Source organism: Sus scrofa, chromosome 6 (genome assembly GCF_000003025.6).
Source record: "Sus scrofa isolate TJ Tabasco breed Duroc chromosome 6, Sscrofa11.1, whole genome shotgun sequence".
NCBI lineage: Eukaryota > Metazoa > Chordata > Mammalia > Artiodactyla > Suidae > Sus > Sus scrofa.
The window spans coordinates 139,193,765-139,212,119 of NC_010448.4; the positions used below are offsets into that span (position 1 = coordinate 139,193,765).

The 18,355-nt window shown below is 37.1% G+C and overlaps 1 long non-coding RNA gene across 1 annotated transcript; it reads left to right on the top strand.

Annotated features, from left to right (window-relative positions):
- On the top strand, positions 12,071–18,164 carry LOC100627937. Its single transcript, XR_002345528.1, has 3 exons — positions 12,071–12,284; positions 13,499–13,686; positions 17,919–18,164. It is a non-coding gene; the product is annotated as an uncharacterized LOC100627937 (long non-coding RNA).

Sequence of the window (18,355 nt, forward strand, 5' to 3'; positions counted from 1 at the left end):
AAAATATGTTTTATTTATTTTTAAACATCGCTCTTTTCTAGGATTACTGGATTCTGACAAAGTTCAACATTGTCATGGGTAAAAAGTTTTAATAAGGGGTTGAAAAAAAAAGAGTGTTTATTTTGGTAGTAATTTATTCTATAAATATTTATGGGGAAATCAAGCCAATGGGTACATGTGGGCTCTTGTCCTTAAATAACTATATGTTACAGTTAAAAATGCTCCCCAAAGACCTTGCTGCATATCCAGTGCTGATCACTCAGGTAACTTGAAAGAATGACTTGATTTTTTTTTGTTAAGTAATCTAGCTTAATAAGTCAAAGTAGATGCTTAGTAAATGTTTGTTGTATAAATGAATTGACTCTGCAGTAAATATATCATTACATTTTTACATGTTTTATCTGGAGTAAATAAGACATGACCTGATGATTTTCCAAAATATTTCATTGTTGCTTATGGATGAAAATCTTCTCAGGTGTTTTCTGTAAAGTCTAAATGATGTTTTTCAAGGTACATACACACACAATAAGTTTACAGTCTAATTACTCTATCTTTCTAGAAGTATGATATGACTTGTATTTCTCACTTAAAAATCTAAGCTTTTGGAGTTCCCGTCATGGTGCAGTGGTTAACGAATCCGACTAGGAACCATGAGGTTGCGGGTTCGGTCCCTGGCCTTGCTCAGTGGGTTAACGATCCGGTGTTGCTGTGAGCTGTGGTGTAGGTTGCAGACGCGGCTCAGATCCCATTGCTGTGGCTGTGGCTCTGGCGTAGGCTGGTGGCTACAGCTCCGATTAGACCCCAGCTTGGGAATCTCCATATGCCGCGGGAATGGCCCAAGAAATAGCAAAAAGACAAAAAAATAAAATAAAATAAAATAAAATAAAATATCTAAGCTTTATACTCATAAACTGAAAGAATAAAGGAATATTTAAAGCACTGTTCCTAAGATCAGGATATCAAGAAGAACCTTCACCTCTAGCTAATTATGAAGGGGCTGTGGTTTCCAGTGGAGAATGAAAGGCTGGAAATCATCATTTGTATCTAGACACTTAATATATTTTTACATATAATACTCCCAATGATTTTGCAGGATCACTGGGTTCTGGTAAAGTTCTATCACAAAATTCTTTTAATCTACTGTGAAAGTTCACATACTGTGAAAAAAACACAATGGTGGCAGAAAAGATTTTGAATAAATTCATTTAGTCAAAATCTATTATTGAATAATTCCTCTCTTCCAGGAATAGGTGCATGTGTAGATAAGAGCAAGGCTGAATAAAAAGTGGTCCTTGCCCTTGAATATTTACCATTTACCTTTAATAAGTGGTGAAGGTACCAGGATAGCATTCTTTCTGAGTACAAGGGGAGCAACAGAGAGGAATGGTTAATTATTTGAAGGAAGGTGGTAGCTGTCAAAAAAGACAGAGTGGCAGAGAGGACTAGATGTTCTCCAAAAATTTAAATCCTTATTTCCACGGTATGAAGTTGGTGCTGGGAGGAGAGCCTCCAGCTGAGGACTGCATTTTCCAGTCTTTGTTGCCCCTTATCCCCCCACCCCCTGCCACTCCCTGTGTTCTCACTAGTGAGGACTTTGTCCCAAAGAAGGTGAGCAGAAGTGATATACGCCACTTCTGCACTGGGCCTCCCCACTCTTCTCCCTGCTGCTTCTGACTAGAAGCAGAGAAGGCTGAGTCTCCTGTGGATGATGGAGCCACTAGATGGAAGATACCTGGTCCCTGAATCATACTGTAGAGAGAAGCCACTTGTCAGATAGGAATCTTGTTTGTGGGTGAAAAAATTATACCATTTTAAGCCATTGAAATTTGGGGGTGTGGTTGCTAAAGAAGATATCATTCCCCAAATTACTTTAGCAGTTGCTCCTAAATTGAGTTATGACAAGTTGAATTACATGGGTCAAATAATATTAAATTGCAAGGAACCTTGTACATCTCTTCCAGTTTTCATTTTATATAGCAAGATATATGCCTACAGAAGACCCAAGGACACATAGCTAAATAGCGATGAACTTAGGTATAGAATCTTGGGTTTTCCTTTCAAGGCTGTCCTCTTTTCTTGGTATGCCATGACATTTTTATATAACACTTATGAAAATCACCCAAATTAACTTTTAAAAATTGACTTTAAATTGGCTGAAAGTCATCTGAGAACAGCTTGTCATGGTTTTTTCTTAAATCACCTTCTCTATGGTTGAAGTCAGCTACTTTTCTTTCAAATATCTTAGTTTTAAGCCAAGATGTAGACTTTATTGTATGATTTCACATTTGTTTCATCTGAAATGTCTTAAAATAAATCTCATATCTATTGCATCTTTTCTCAAATAGGGGGATCTCAGACGTGGTTGGGAGAAGGAATTCTAAGCTAGACGTAAAGATTATACTCAACTGGAACATCTGTAGTGTACTGATTACATATGTCTCTGCAATAGTCCTGACCAACTTGCATTTCTATAAAAAATGGTTGCTAACCAAGTATCTCCAGTTCTTCCCCCTTTGAGGAACATGGCAGAATTGTACTTCATGATCTACTTATTGGTGGATGGGGACAATGTGACCAGTTTGATTCAATGAGTTTTAAGTGGAAGCGACATTTGTAACAGGAGTTCACAGGCTGCATGGGACAGACAGATAGAAATAAACACAGAAATGTGTTAAGGGCTGTACTGGAGGTTAGTGCAGTTTATTTTGAGAAGCCCAGGGGAGACTATTGGATAACTACAGGGGAGTAAGGAAAGACGTCACCAAGAAGACATTTAGCTTGAATGATATTTTTAGCAGGAGAAATGATAGTTGAAAAAATGTGAAAATATTTTAAATAAAAAGGCAATAACTTTTTTTTTTTCTTGAACACTCATGTAGACAACCTCTCTTTTGGTTTTTGTTTTTGTTTTCTGGGCAGGAACATGCAATGGGTGGTTCCAGTGTTTAAGTATCCCACTGGCCCAGTTTTAAAAATCCAGTAGTCCTTTGGGTGTTATCTGGGACTTAGAAGATGAATGTAAAAAGAAAGTAAATTTGCTCTTTATTAAAAAAATCAGTACTGCACAAATTGTGACCAGGGAAAATAGTTCAGGCCTTTTGCCTATAGAAAAAAAAAAATTTGCCTTCTCATCGTTTTAGACTATTATTTCTAATGTTCTTAAAAACAGCTTCTCTCTGCATTTCAATAGTTACCCATCCCAAAACTACAGGAGGAGTTAGAAGGTTTATTGGTACCTCACACCGTGATGGAAGTCTTAAAAGTATACACGATGTGACAAAACATTCTTTGGAGTTTTCTGATGAACTCCCTGGATTCTACTGCTGAAACCTCATGGTTGTAAATCTAGAGCAACTTCAATGGCTGGGGATGGGTTAGAGTATCCTGGTAGGGAAGAGGTGGGGATAAGGAGTGAATACTAACCCTGTGATGTACTGAAAAATACAGTTCCTTCAGAGGGAAAGAGGAGGAAAGTTAGGATGGGAAAGCAATTCTAGGAACAAAGGAATGAAGGATTCTTTTTCCTTGAACACAAGGAAGAAAAACACATAGCTTCTAGATTTGTTCTGCCTTCATTTTCATTCTTCTATTCATTAACACAGCGATAAAGTGTATCTGTTATGTACATAAGACGTTTTGTCTTCATTCTTGTGGAGAATGAAAAGATGGGCCCATAAAAGAGGGAGTGTCTGTCTCCATATCGCTTTCCACTGTAGCTTGCACTGCAGTGGCAGCCCTATATAAAGGAACAGAGCATCCTGGTGTATCAGGAGGTACCCAGCCAAAGAGTGAAGGATGGCCCGAATTAGATTTGGGAACGGTAGAGAAACCATATCTTATATGGCAGAAGCAGTCAAAGTATGATTCAGGATCAGATATAAGACATATGCACTTTCCCCCAAATATGCAAGAAAAACGGAGGCTAACAGTCTGTTGACAGTATGAAATTGCCTGTCATCTTTGGGTAAAATTTAATACTTCTTTGTGGGTATGACACGGGATCTGTGGGATGATAGACTAAAAACATATACATAAACAGGGAAGGGAGCTAAATTATAGAGACAGATCACTTTGAAAAGAGCTAGTGGATTTGATGTTAATCCCACAGGGTAGTGGAAAGCTACCGAGAACTTCAGGCAAGGGAAGCTAATAAAATTTACATTTTGTAAAATATTCTGCAGGAAATGGACCAAAATAAGGAGTGAGTGGGAGCCTAATGCAGAGACAAACAGAAATTTGCCATTGTATTTGGAGTGTCTGGTGTGGTATGTGTCTAGCAGAATGTAGACTGCACTGAAATAGTCATGGCATCGAAGAATGTAGGCAACGATGAGGACCTGAAATACCTCTCTGGTGAAGAGTTAGTAAGACACTGAGGATACAAAAATAAAGAGCACTTGGATCATGGGATGAAGATGACCCAGCTTTCTGGCTTGGATGAATTCTGACGGCTTTAACCGAAAAGGGAAATCAGGGAAAATAATTTTGACTAATTGGAGCTTAACTTTTCCTATTTAGAGCTTAGCGCTCTCTCTCTCTCTTTTTAACAAGGAAGACAAACTAGGAAGTCTCAAGTATTTCCAATAGTTAATAATTTGATGATTCTAAAACATGTAGTAAAGGAAAATAAGCTGCTATCAAAGAAGCTATTATTGGTAGAAATGTTGGCTCCCAACAACGCAGTATCATACCAGGCCCAGTTAGTACTGAATAAAGAAAGATGATTACTTGCGGGCTTTGCTTGACCTTTTCTTTTTTAAGAATCTAGCTGTCTTGCCTACTGTTTGTTTTCAGAGAACCGCATACATTTTACATTTCTACTTAACCTCATGAAGTGCTCTGATCTCAGTCCATTTTGTCTTCTTTGGTTTTATCTCATAATGTCTTTCTTCATACTCTCCTTTCATAAAAAAAATCATTAAGTGCCCACCTATGTGTTGATCCTGACTGTCTTTCTATTTACTTTGTGTGAACTTTCAATTCCTTACCTGTTCTTAAGATAGTAGCAAATCTACTTGGCTTCACATTATCTGTAAGTGCAGTGGTTTTACTCTTAAATATATCTTTGAAATTATTCATAAAGATAAAAGCTCATCACTTCGATAGTAATAGTAAAGAGTCTGACAATGAAATACTAGTAATTGCTTTAAAATTCCATTTGCAGTAACAAATAATGTAAAACATAACTCTAATAAGGAATACATTTGCTGTTTTACTGAGAAGCATGAAAGGATGCTTGTATGCCACATTTCTGGAGAGATAAATCTGAATACTGCTAAAATGTTATCTTGCTAAACTTACATTGTAAATTTAATAAAATTAAAATCAAGCTCCACTTAGAATTTTTTACCTCGGCAAAATTATTTTAAAGTTCTTACACAGCAATGCTCAGAAATAAATAACACAAAAGAAAAATGTAGAATTTATTACCGTGGTTAAAAAGTATAAAACTATACATGAATGTAAAGCATCCAAACTAAGACACAGGAGAAAGGGAGGAGGAAAGCAAGATAGGGAAAGGAAAAAAAAATTAGCAAGGATGTAGTTTAGACTATGTGCTTTCAGTGGAAGAGTATCACCCTGAAGGGAGCAAAAATTGGCTACTGGCTTGGGGGTGAAAATATTCCAGGGGTGTGTAACCTCCCAAGGACCACAGCACATAAACAGGTGATCTATGTGTGATATCAAAATTACATGGAGGTAGGTAATTAACAACAAACTGTCTTTAAAGGTTCTTTAGTGGGATAATAACGAAAAACAAAGGGCTGACAAACATTATTTTAGATAAAGTTTAGTCTCAAACCTATAGCTGGGGAGATTGCTACAGTGTATATTGCAACCAAGGTTCACTGTCTTAGAACCACATTGCATCAATCATTGGATATGGGTCACCATTGGAGGCAAAGGCATAATTCCCAGGTACATTTTGGAAAGGCAGGTCATCACCAAGAGCCATTCTATAAGGAGGTGGCCTGTGTGAGCTATTAGCAGTAACATGCATGGCAGCTGGGGGATGAGCACACTGAACACTGCCTTCTACAGAGGGAAGAGAATAATTAGTCCTTATTTTCACATAATATAATACTTTGCATAGAAAGCCAGAAAATTCAACAAACTACTGGAACTAAGAAGAGAGTCCTGAAGAGTAGTGGATGTTAAGATTAACATGTAGAAATCAGCATTCCTCTATAGAGCCAGAAACCACCAGAAAAACTAACAGAGAGTAAGATTCTCTTTTCAACAAGCAAACATAATTCTGAAGTACTTAAAAATAAATCTAGCAAGTTGTGCCCACAACTTGGGGGAAAACTGTAGTCTATTAAAGACATAAAGACAGATCCAGATAAAAGATATTGTGGGTGCTATTGTTAAGACTTTAATTATCTGCAAATACATCAATTCATTTAATATGATTCCAATCAAAATCATGATAGAACTGTTTGTGAAAATAACTACAAATTGATTTTTAAAATTTATGTATACTTGTGGAGTTCCCTGGTGGCTCAGTGGGTTAAAGATCCATTGTTTTCACTGCTGTGGGTTCTATATCTGGCCTGGGAGCTTCCACATACCACGGGCCCGCCACATAAACACACACACACAAATTATATATACTTGCACAAGTACTCAAAAAGTTTCTAATTGTGAATTGTAGCACTATTTAGAAAAGCAAAAAATTAAGAAACACCTATGTGCCCAGCAATGAGACCTTATAAATAAATGAGGACACAGCCATGTAATGGAATATTATACAGTGGATCTATACTACTGCTGTGGTGAGATATCCAGTATATGTTTTGTAAAAAAAGCCAGTTTTAGAATACACCTGTCTGTGAAAGCGGTTTTGGAATTGAATAATGGGTTTTAAGGAGCAAGACAGATAGTGACTAGATTACCTTGAACAAAGTGTTGGTAGAAATATGGATGTTAAATAAAGATGGCTAGTGAAGGCTCAGAAGGAAGTGGGTGCACAGTACAGAAAATCTACATCATCTCAAATAATACCCAAATTGTCATAAACAGCCTGTTAGTATAAATATGAATGTTAAAAGAGGTGTTGAAGGCTCAGAAAGACATGAAAAATATATGTAACATGGGTTCTTTTTCTTCCCCCCACTTCTCTTCCTCTTTCTTTTTCTTTCCTTCGTTCTTTTTTCTTTTTTCCTTCCTTCCCTTCCTCCCTCTTTCTTTCTCTTTCTTTTTCTTTTTCTTTCTTTCTTTCTTTCTTTCTTTCTTTCTTTCTTTCTTTCTTTCTTCCTTTCTTTCTTTCTTTCTTCTTCCTTCTTCTCTTTTTCTCTTTCTTTCTCTCCTTCCTTTCTCTCTTTCCTTCTTTCCTTCCTTCTCCCTTTCTTTTTTCTTTCTTTCTCTCTGTTTTCTCTTCTTTCTTGCTTTCTTGGTTTCTCTTTCTTTTCCTTTCATTTATCATTTCTTTTTTCCCTTTCATTCTTCATTTCTTTCCTTCATCTTCACCCAAACTTGAGGCCCTGGCTATAAGCCTGCCAGGTCTCCTTCCATAGCAGGTAATTAAATCCATATTTCCACCGTTTCTTTATCAGGCACTCATATATCTATGCTCTGGCCCTAATCACGACAGGGCCAGAGCCCATTTGCTCCAAAGCCTGAGAAATTATTCAAATTAGGCAATCCACATGAAGCCTGTGAAACTCAGTAAGCCTTACCCTACTTACCATACATAAGCATCCTTTTACAGCTTTAGCTTGCTGTTATCTTCTTCCTGGATGCAACTTTCTGTGTGGCTGCCTGGCAAACTTCTCTCATTTAGAAATATAAGTGGAAAAAAGTTCTGCCTTTCTCTTCTTTTTTTTTTTTATCCCAATTATATATTCCCCCAACCTGTCCCTTTTGGTAACCATGAATTTTTCAAAGTCTGTGAGTCTGTTTCTCTTCTGAAAACAAGTTCATTTGTATCCTTTTCTTAGATTCCACATATAAGTGATACCACATGATGTTTGTCTCTCACTGAGTAATGTCACTTAGTATGATAATTGCTAGGTCCATCCGTGTTGCTGTAAATGCCATTTTTTCATTCTTTTTTATGACTGAATAATATTTCATTGTATATATATATATATATATATATATATATATATATATATATAATATTTCATTATATATAAAATATTCCATTATACATACATTTCACATCTTGTTCATTTGTTAATGGATACTTGGGCGGCTTCCATGTCTTGGCTATTATAAATAATGCTGCTAGGAACATAGGGGTGGCATGTATCTTTTCATATTAGTGTTTTCATTTTCTTTGGACATATGCCCAGCAATAGAATTCCTGAATCATGTGGTAGTTCTATTTTCAGTTTTGTGAGAAACTTCCATACTGTTTTCCATAGTGACTGAAACCAATTTACATTCCCATTGTCAGTGCCCAAGTGTTCCTTTTTCTCTATATCCTCAACAAAATTTGTTATTGTAGACTTTTTGATGTTAGCTATTCTGTCAGGTATGAGATGATATCTTACTGTGTGTTTTGATTTCCATTTCCCTGGTAATTAGTGATACTGATCACCTTTTATGTACCTGTTGACAACTGTATATCTTCTTAGGAAAAATTTCTATTCAGTTCTTCCGCCCATTTTAAAATTGGGTTCTTTGTTTTTTTAAATATTAAAATGTATGAGCTGTTTATTTATATTTGGATAGTAACCCCTTCTCAGTCATATCATTTTCAAATATTTTCTCTCATTCACTAGGTTGTCTTTTTGTTTTGTCAATGGCTTCTTTTGCTGTGCAAAAGCTTTTAAATTTAACTAGGTTCCATTTTATTTTTTTGTTTGTTTGTTTTATTTATTTTGACTTAGGAGCTGAATCCCCAAAACCATTCTAAGATTTATGTCAAAGAATGCTATGCCTATGTTCTCTTCTAGGAGTTTTATGATTTCAGGTCTTACATTTAGGTATTTGATCCACTTTGACTTTATTTTTGTGTATGGTTTGAGGAAATGGTCTAATCTCATTCTTTTACATGTAGTTGTCCAGTGAGTAATGCCTTTCTTCTATTCATAAGCATAGTGTATTGTGTCTTGCCATCAAAATAATTTTAAATTTTGAAAAACAACATATAATTGGAAACTGAAGTAAAGAGGCTCTTTTTTATACAGCAGAAAACTTACCTGAATTGTGTTCTATGTAAATGATGAACTTGGATATTTAACTGAGATTTCCAAGTGAGTATTGAAGATGAGGCTTGGTTTTTTTTCCTTGCTGCTTCTAGTAATATGTGAGAGGAAGTGATAAATTGAGAGATCAACTATTAATCAAAAAAGAATACTTTGATGGCTTTGAAAATTTTTAGCCTATCTAGATTGTAAAAAAAAGTGCTAAAATTAGGAGGTTCACTGTCATAAAATTATGCTCTGAAGAAAAACTAAGGACCTGGTTGGACTATCTTTGCTAGGACCTTGGAAAGAACAAAAAGTCACAGTATTAAGTCACACACCGTGGTCGTAAAGATTAGATGTGTCTCTCATGGATTCCCTCTGTCAACTTAGTTCTCCAAAACACCACAGCCCCTTTCCCGCACTAATAAGCAGGAGACAAAAATAGAGATGGAATAATCTAGAAAGACCTGTGAAACAGCTTCCTGTTTAATGGGATGAACTCTCATGACATCCACAGAAAACGCAGCCAAATACTGCCAACTTTGCCTTAAAGGGATAGAGAGGAAATGAAATGAGAGGACTTTGGACTATCCAAATTCTATAAGTGGAAAATAGGCTGATAAACATGCAAACACAAACTACACTTCCTGCAAAAGGTAGGTGACATAGAATGGAGCTGCTGGACCAGAGGGGTGAGCCTCAAGTCACAGAAGATTATTCCTAGGCCCTAAGATAGAGTGGAGATGGCCTCGGTGGATTTTGAAATTACTTAAGGGAAGTGACTCCTTTTTTTTTTTTTTCATTTTTCTTTCCTTTTGAATGAGGTTGTCTATGATTTTTATGCTATGCCTCAATTGCCATTATGTTTTGGACACACCTAACCTGTTTTCTAGGGACATGTAAGAAATGAATGTGGATACTTAGCCTAGAATCTTTACAAGAAAAGTGTTGAAGGTCTGGCCTGGTTTCTTCTTGCTGCTTATAGTAAAATGCAAGAAGAGAAGGAGATGATAGAAAAGGGAGATTTGAAGATGCTTCCCTTTGATGCTTGGGGATGTAACCACAAACCAAGGAATAATGAAGGAATCTAGAAGGCGAAAAAGGCAAGGGAACAGACTTTCCCTCAAATCCAGAAGGAAGATTTGTCATAGGTTAATTGCCCATAAGTGCCTAGGTTTATTTTTGGCCTCTCTATACTGTTCCATTGATCTATGTGTCTGTTTTTGTGCCAATACGCTGATCTTTTGATTACTGTGGATTTCTAGTTTAGTCTGAAGTCAGGGACCATGCCACCTCCAGGTTTGTTCTTTTTGCTCCAGATTGCTCTTGCAACTTGTGCGTCTTATAAATTTTAGGTACTTTATCTAGTTCTGTAAAAAATAAGTATTATGCTTAGTGAAATAAGTCAGGGAAAGACATACTCTCTATATAAAATAAATGTATCTATACAACAAAACAGAAACAGACTCACAGATATAGAAAACAGACTAGTTGTGGGAGTTCTGATTGTGGTTCAGCTGTAATGAACCTGACTAGTATCCAATGAGGACAGGGGTTCGATCCCTGGCCTTGCTCAATGGGTTAAGGATCTGGTATTGTCGTGAGCTGTGGCACAGTTCACAGATGTGGCTCAGATCTGGTGTTGCTGTGGCTGTGGCTGTGGCAGGCAGTTGCAGTTCTGATTTGACTCCTAGCCTGGGAACTTCCATATGCCACAGGTGCAGCCTTAAAAGGACCAAAAAAAAAACCCAAAAAACTAGTTGTTACCAGTAGGGAGATGGGATGGGGAGAGGCAAGTTAGGAGTGTAGGATTAAGAGACACAAACTAACTATGTATGAAATAAATAAGAAATATTTTATTGTACAGCACAGGGAAATATAGCCGTATTTTTGTAATAATTTTAAATGGAGTGTAAGCTATAAAAATATTGAGTCACTATGTTGTATATCTAAAACTAATATAATATTTTAAATCGACTATACTTTAATAAGAAAAGAAAAAATATCATTTCCCATGTGAATGGAGGGACTGGCTAGTAATGTTTTCTCAGAGTGGCAGAAGATTAGAAGCTGATATTTAAGATTTTTCTAATCAGATTGTGACAAATGATATACGGCAGGATATGGCAGCACCTGTGTCCACAGGGATTTTGATGGAGAAAAAACAGTGTTTCTTCCTGACTCAGAATCTTATCATTTTGCTTCAAAACAAGTTATAGTGTATGGTACACAGAATTCTTTGATGACCCCCAAGATTTCTACCAACTGGCATAAGTTCCTTATTTAATCCTCTTCCTTTGAGCATGGGCAGGACCTGAAAATATGATAGGACAGTTATTCTCTTGGTTAGATTGTATTATATAAGACTCTGCTTGTTTTGAGAAATTAAGGCTCAATATTGTGGCAGCTTGGCTAAGACCTGACAGTGGCCTCCAGTAGCTGAGAGCAATCCATGGCCAACAGCCATCAACAATTGGAAGTCTCAAAATTCCCTTATGGCTCAGTGGGTTAAGGATCTGGCACTGTCACCACTGTGGCTTGGGTCACTGCTGTGGCATAGGTTCAATCTCTGGCACTGGCCTGGGAATTTCAGCATGCTGCAGGTATGGCCAAAAAAGAAAAAAAAAAAAAGTCTCAACCCTAAAACTGCAGAAAATTGAATTCTTCCAACAGTCTGGAACAGGACAACAAACTGCAGGTGAGAACACAGGCCCAGCTGACATATTTATTATAGCCTGATAAGGCCTGGGGCAGAGGACCAGTCAAGTCAAGCCATGCCTTGATCTCCAACACATGGGAACTGAGATAATAAATGTGTGCTGTTTTAAATCATAAAATTTGTTTAAAAGAAATTTAAGAGCAGAAGAAAACTAAGACATGGGGCAAACAGGTATAATATCCTCCTTTAAGAAAGACTGTAACCAGGAGTAGCTTGGCCTGGGATACTCTGCTGTCTAGTAGTAGAGGCTGGTAATGAACTTGTATCCTAGGACTCTCCCATTCTCTACATCTTTTCCTTTTCAGAGTCTCCCCTACAACGGCTGGAGGAAGTAAGAGAAAACCTTTGTCAGGTGTCTACTAGTTCAAGAACTATGGATGCATGCTCTCTACCTTTTCCTCATTTTATCCTCAAAAATCCATGGAAAGGTAGGTACTAGGATCCCCATGTCTTAGCTGAAAAAACAGACTGAGTTATTTAGTAATTTTCAAAATGCAATGCAGATAGCAAAGGACCTGTTGCCCAGGACCCTGCTGATTTTTTTTATTGTCTCCTCTCTGTTTGTTGCTGTTATTTATACCTTTCCTAAGCATTTGCCTTTAGTTCTTCAGCCATCAATAGAACAAATAACAAATATCTATCTGTGGCTGATAAACTGGGAACCCAATTTGCCTATACTTATTTCTGATTTTTTGAGAATAGAGTGAGAAACAGCACCTTTGTTAACATAAGGGAATAACTTACCTAATTCTACATTTACTATTTGATATAACTTTTTTGCAAGGTGGGGATTATACCTCCTGTGGTGAGTTGATTCAAAAGTGCTTTCAAATGTCAAGATGAATCCTAATAGAGAAACTACCTATTCAGCACAATATAAGGGAGTTTCTCAGCCAACACTGACATTCCCAGTACCTTGGATTTTGTACTCTAAATTTTCTTATATACTTTACACTTACATATTTTCTGAGGTTTTTTTAATATAAATAATGCTGAAAATCATCAGTAAGGTTTCAGGGAAGCTCAGAGCTGTAGACACAACTGAAGTAAAGAGGAATGTCATCAGGCAGAATGAAAAGAGCTGAGATCACAGATGTTGGCTGCCTTCTCTCCATAGAGAGGGCTTCAGCAGAACAATACCCACACTGATGCCAAGATTAATGAAATTGCTAAATCTGGATCATGACAAAGACTTTGAATGCCATTTAATGAAGAAAATGCAGAAAAATATAGCTATTGAATATATACACAAATGTTCTCTATTGCTTGATTGGGCATTGTCAATAACTTTATTCTATGAATGCATACTTTTAGATACTCAATTTTTTCTACGACTTATTTACTCTTTATATTGATGTTGTATATAAAATGGACATGCCTGATATCTTCTTTTTTACTAGAACATAACTTTTACTTTTTATTTATTATGATACATTTTATTTTTTGCTCTTCACTATTTTTTGCAGAATTTGTATAAAAAATGAAACTTATCTTTTACTCCCAGACTTCTTTTCTCCTCTAAAGCGATGAATTATTACAAAATCCAGTCTCACCCAGTGAAGTCCCTTAGCCTGACCAACCAAATTATGACTTTTCGCTCCAGCAATACCTGCCATCTATCCCTAGTCTCTGACTCTTTCAGAACTTTTGGAGAACAAAAGAAAGAGGATAATGGAGAAGATCATGATGTGAATTATGTGATCATTGTGTGAATCAGGAAAGACAATATGAAAATAAATAGAGCTGGACAAGGAACCTGAATCTTCATCTTGATTCTGCAAAATATTGAACAAAGTAAACTGCCATAGCAAATAAACCATAAAATATAAGGTAGACGTATTTTCTTTTTTTTACTTAATAATATTGCTTACATTATTGCCATTTTAAAGTTAGCAGAAAAGGAGAAAAAAAACAGGGCAAGAGACTTTGTGTTTAAAATAATATGAAGTTATACACATTATTTTCATTTACATCCCACTGGCTAAAACCTAGTTGTATTGTCTGCTTCTCCCATGTTTTATACATCCAAGAGGCATCATTTGCATTGTATTTTGTGGTCACCATGCCCCCTGGTGTTGTGCAGAGTGACTGCCCTGGGCTGGTGGTTTCTACTGAAGAGAGATTTAGTAGGCAAAACTGTACTCCCATAACTTTGCCCCTGATGTATTTCCAATAAATGTGTTTAATTATATGTCAAAAGGCATGTGATTAAGATCACTAATCAGCAGAATGTAAAATAGGTAGATTATCCTAGATTATCTGGTTGGGTCTAATATTAGCCCAGGAACCCTTAAAATGAGTGATCTTTTTTGTGGTTGTATTAAAAGAGGAAGTCAGATTCAAAGCATGAGAAGAAGCCAGTGTGCCATTGTTGATTTAAAGATGAAGGGCTATAAGTAAGAAAACAGAGACCTCAGTTTTAAAAATGGCAAGGGACTGAATTCTGCCAACAATCTAAGATTAGGAGCAGATTCTTCCTCAGTGTTTCCAGGTAAGAGCCTAGCCCAGCCACCATACTGATTTTGGCATTTGAAGCCATGCATCAATAATTCAGCTGAATCCTTCGGGGCTTCTTGTCTATAGAAATGTGAGATAGTAAATTGGAGTTATTTAAAGCTGATAGATTTTGATAGTTTGTTATGGCAGCAACAGAAGTCTAATTCAGGGAGTTTTGAAATATAGTCTCTTCCATGAGACCAAATGCCAAGCCAAAATTCAATGCTAAAAGGAAAGAGGAAAGAATGTATTTGGTTTATCAGTGGACTCTACAACAGCCACTGTTTGCAAGATTATAGCCTTAGGTTATTTATCTGTGGAGGTTTGACCTAAGCAGAGGATCTTTTTGGCTCCTTTGCTGTGATATGATATCATGACTACACTAAGGATAAATAAAAGTAAGTTCTTTCTCTCTATGCAGATGGCCCTGTATAGACCATCTGAGCATCTCATCTTCTGTTTGTACATTACGAAGCCTGCTTAGGGAGTTCCAGTTGTGGCACAGTGGAAATGAATCAAACTAGTATCCATGAGGATACAGGTTTGATCCCTGGCCTTGCTTAGTGGGTCAAGGATCCCGTGTTGCTGTGGCTGTGGTGTAGGCCAGCAGCTGCGCTCTGATTCGACCCCTAGCCTGGGAACTTCCACATGACATGGGTGTGGCCCTAAAAAAAAAAAAAAGAAGAAGAAGAAGCCTGTTTAAAAGCTTGATTCTCTTCTCTTTGTTTCAATGTTCTACAAATCTACATAAGTGAAAAGGAAAAAAAAAAAGGTAAAAAATAATGACATCAACATCAATAATAATAATTAAAACAATTAGTCACTTTTCCTGAGCTTAGTGAGTAGGTGTAATTTTTATGGACTTAAGGGTGCTCCATTTCCAAAGAAAAGGTAGAACTCAGAGTGATAGTATAAATGCAAAAGTGATTCAAATAAAGTGATTAACCTTCATTGCTGATTGCTAATGAATCAGCTCCTGTGGCAAAATCATTACCTATACTGGTGGAAGAGAGAAACAGAGGCAGAGGTGGAAGCAGAAGAGCAAGGAGAAAGCAAAGAAACTGCTTTAATCTTTCAGTGAAATGTTCTTTCACAAATAGAAGGGAAAAGAAAAAAAAAATTACATGCACATAGAGGGAAGGGTTAGAATTACAATTACTAAAAGGAAAAATGGAAGTTGCATCAATCTCAGTCCTTCTTTCCACTCCTTTCCTCAAGCTTAGATTAAGGTGTTTGTCACTAGGAAAGTCACACACACACACATACGCACACACATACAAATGCATATGTGAGATTAAATTAAGAGTGGCAGAGTATAGTAAATTTCCCATTAGATCTGATCCAGATTAATATTTGACTCCAAGGCATATATGTCATTGCTTATTTTCAGACAGGTGAGTCTGCTCTCAAAAGCTGCAAGATGAAGTCTAATGAATTCTCAGCATATGGTAACAAATGATTAAACAATTGTGTCTAATGTTATGACCTTCCTCACCATTAGCTTTTGATTTTGCTTTTGTTCCATTTAAATCTTGTAAGATCTTAATTTCCTCCAATAAAGGTTTACTTAAGAACTGAAACTCATTAAACTCTGCAAGGACTCATAAAAATGCAGGTCTACCTTCCCTGTGAAATGCTAGCTAACTAAATTTCAAGTAATCCAATAAAGTAAAATTAAGCTTTTTTTCCCCCCCAGTATCTTGGTAGTTTTCAACTCTGGAGTATAATTTGTCCGATTTTTCTCCCCAAGAATATGATGAATCAGAAATTTCTGTAAGGAAACATGGTCCTCTACTGTTTCAAGCTGAACTCATCATTTAAGAATCATGGGGAGTTCCCTTCATGGCTCAGCGGAAACGAATTTGACTAGGAATCATGAGGTGTGGGTTTGATCCCTGGCCTCGCTCAGGGGCTGAGGATCCAGCGTTGCCATGGGCTGTGGTGTAGGTCACAGACGCAGCTTGGATCTGGCTTTGCTGTGGCTGTGGTGTAGGCCAGCAGCTGTAGCTCCGATTCGACCCCTGGCCTGGGAACCTCCATATGCCGCACGTGTGGCCCTAAAAAGAAAAAAAAATTGTGAAGAGTCTCAGGTTTATAAAAGTTTAACTTTTTATTGTTTTTAATGTCTTTCCACAAAAATATTCACTGCGACTTAGTTATACGTTAGTAGAACTTAGAAAAGATTTTTTAAAACCACTCTCCATATTTTTACTGGGGTTGTAACCAGAGTATCTTTTTTTTTTTTTTTTTTTTTGTCTTTTCTAGGGCTACACCCATGGCATATGGAGGTTCCCAGGCTAGGGGTCTAATCGGAGCTGCAGCCACCAGCCTATGCCACAGCCACAGCAACACGGAATCTGATCCACGTCTGTGACCTACACCACAGCTCATGGCAATGCTGGATCCTTAACCCACTGAGCAAGGCCAGGGATTGAACCTGCAACCTCATGGTTCTTAGTCGGATTCATTAACCACTTAGCCATGACAGGAACTCCTGTAACCAGATATCTGTGTAAAAAACAACTAAAGAGGTCTGCTGTGAGTTGAATGGTGTCTTCAGAGAAGACATGAATGGGATCATATTGTGAAACAGATGATCAAGTTGAAATGAGGTGTGAAGTGTAGGCTGGGCCCTGTCCAATATGGCCTTGTCCTCCAGGAAGGGGAAATTTGGACTTGGAGACAGACATACATGTACAGGAAAGATGATGTAAAGATGCAGGGAGAAAATCACCTATAAACCAAAGCCTGAGGCTACTGGAAGCTAGGAGAGAGGCAGGTACCTTCACAACTCTCAGAAAAAATCAACCCTGCTGACACCTTGACTTTGGACTTCTAACCTCCAGAATCATGAGATGGTAGATGTCTACTGCTTGAACCACATAGTTTGTGGTACTTTGTTACAGCAGCCCAGGGGAACTGCTATAAGCCCAAGTTTCCTGGGAGGAAATCTATGCTAAACAGTAAAAAATGCAAATTACCTCAGGGAATACTTTCCTCTGGATAGTTCCTCAATGGATAATTTTTTTTTCAATAAAGGTAGACATAAAAAAGAAGGAAAGAATTGATATGTTCTTGAAAAGAGATGCTTAAAATTTTTAAAAATCTTAAAATTACCAATTGTCCCTAAGTTAATTTAAAAACATAAGTTTTTTTAGAACTATAAAAAATTATTCTAAAAATTCATATGGGAAAAAATTAAGCAAGTTAGAATCTCCTGAGAAACTCTGATAAGGAAGGGTCATGTAACCAAGTACCACAAACTTTAAAGACTTAAAACAACAATTATTATCTTGCAGGAGTTCTCTCCATGGCACAGTAGGTTAAGAATCCAACTATGGTGGATCAAGTAGCTGCAAAGGTGGGAGTTCAATCCCCAGCCTGGCACAGTAGGTTAAAGGATCCAGCTGTAGCTTACAACTACGGCTGGATTCAATCCCTGGCCTGGCAACTTACATATGCTACAGGTATAGCCATAAAATTAAAAACAAAAACAAAACAATTATTATCTTGCGGTTTCTGTAGATCAGAAGTCTAGCTGTAACATAACTGGCTTCTCTGCTCAGGGTGGCACAGAGTGAAATCAAGATGCTGGCTGGGCTGTATTATCATATGGAGTTAGCATCCTCTTCTACGTTCCTTCAGGCCCTTGGCAAAATTCAGCTTCTTGCAGCTGTATCTCTAAGGTAAGGTCTCCATTGTTTTGCTGGTTGTGGGCTGGGAGTTGCTCTCACTTTAAAATTTGTTTATGTTCCTTATCATGTGTCTCCCTCCTTTTCCAAAACTAGCCATGCCGTATTTTTTCTTGCTTCGAATTCCTTTTCTTCAGGAAGAGTCTGGTCCCTTTTAAGAGTTTAATGGTTAGGTCAGGCCTGCTTAGGATAATCTCTTTCTTTAGGTCAAACTGAGTCATATAATGTGCTATTCAAAGGAATGATAGTCCATCATATAGACACATTTCTCCTACATTCAAGGGCTAGAGGATTATATGATGGTATGAATC